We start from the raw sequence: 1,906 nt of genomic DNA on the forward strand, positions 1-1,906 counted from the left end.
CCGTGTCCAGTCAGTGTCTGTGTCTGCCCTGGTCCCACGTCTCTGTTCCCTCTGTTGTAGTGCCTGCATGTGAGTCTGTGTCTTTTGTTCAGTCTGTGTTATGGGTTTCCTGTTTTACTTTGAAAGTCCATGTCTGATGTTAATGAGTCTGGTTTTGCTTCCCCTTGTCTCGTTAGGCCTGATTTGCCCCATCTGTGTTTCCCTCCTGTTACACATTCCCTGATTGCTCCCTCTGTGTATTTGAGCCCTGTGTTTCTTTGTGTCTGTGTTGCGATCTACCGTTTACCTAGCTGTGTGTGTCTGTCAGTCCTCCGGTGTAAGTTTATTTTGATTTTTTCCAGTTGTGTTCTGTTTGAGTTTAACATTAAAGCTGTTTTGAGTTCACATCTGTCTCCGGAGTCTGCACCTTGGGTCCTTCTCCTGCCTGCACACAGCCGTTCCATAACATAGCCCTTAAAACTAAGTCAGACAGAAAAAGAGTTTCATTCTGAATCACAAAACCAAGAACTTCTAAATCTGAATTATGACAGATGATTCAAAGTGGACTTAAAACACTACATGTATAAAGGCTAATTTACGCCATTGAGCCCTGCCCTCAAAAACTGACATGGATGCAATTCTGTCTGTGAACCTGGATTTAAGACATAACAGTTTTTCTGTCAAAAAACAAGGATGTAGTGTCTACTTTCACTCTCTTATTTTCCCCTGAGTTATTGGTTCTGCTATTAGCTATCATAAACAAATGTAGACCTATTGACCACAGCCGACCAACGAACATGGTGACGTTACATTCTGCACTGACAGAAGATGGTGCCGAACATGTTCTAAAAACTTCAAGTTTAAGGACTTATTTCTTAAATGCATTTACGCAGACAGTGTTACAAGGCTCCATGATGTAAATTAGCTTATAAGTGTTTCATGTGTACTTTAATCGCATGCTTAAATGCAAACCCGGAGAGAACTAAGAAAACGTGTGTGTGTGTGTGAGAGAGAGAGAAACACAAAAGGAGGAGAGAAAAGTTTTCTTCTTTTCCAAGTAGTACAGAAATTTAAATAAGCAATGCATGGCACAAATGAGGACAGTGCTATCTATTACCTTTATAATAGCTTTTTATATATAGCATATATACATAAAAGTGTCTTGAGCCAACTGTTGTTGGGATTTAGCACTATATGAATAAAATAGAATTGAGTAGAACTGAATCTACTTATTGTGTAGCTCAGAGGAAACAAACAGGGTTGAAATCAAACTTGAAACTTGAAGTTGTTAAATTGTTCTTGGATACTTACCAAACAGCTGTGAATGACCATCTGCAAAGTGGAACATAAAATAAATATGTTAAACCAGGGACTGGTTTGCATTAGGAAGCGTGTTTCAAAGAGAATGGAAATATGTGAAAGTTCAACTTGGATCTGTCCTCTAATCATTTATGTCTCGGCACTTTCAGAATTGCTGATGTGAACATTTTGGTGAAAGGTTCAGATTATAGTGATGTGGAATTTGTCAACACATTTTGGTTTCTTACTGACCAAACAGCAAGGGGAAACAAATCTAAACATTTAGTGAAAAAGGAGTTTTATGATTTACACCACCTGACTGTGTACACTAAGTTTAAAACATGTAGTACTATAATGACCAGTTTCAACATTGTAACAATATTATAGCTGCAGTGAACATTAGTAACCATTGAGAAAGTTTTATAAGCACCAGGGACAACTTTACAGTTATGATCCAGATAATTTCACTGGCCAACAAACCTGTTATTAACCAGTTTAGTAGATATTGTTAAAGGTAAACTAAAACGTCCTCGTTATTGTTACTATTGATTAATAAAGTGTTATTGAATTCAGCACTGCCAGTCACAAGGTAGTTGCTTTTTACTGACTTTCTATTTGTCAGTATAAA

This window comes from Haplochromis burtoni, unplaced genomic scaffold, assembly GCF_018398535.1.
Source record: "Haplochromis burtoni strain Fernald_Lab_line unplaced genomic scaffold, NCSU_Asbu1 Contig_319, whole genome shotgun sequence".
Taxonomy (NCBI): Eukaryota; Metazoa; Chordata; class Actinopteri; order Cichliformes; family Cichlidae; genus Haplochromis; species Haplochromis burtoni.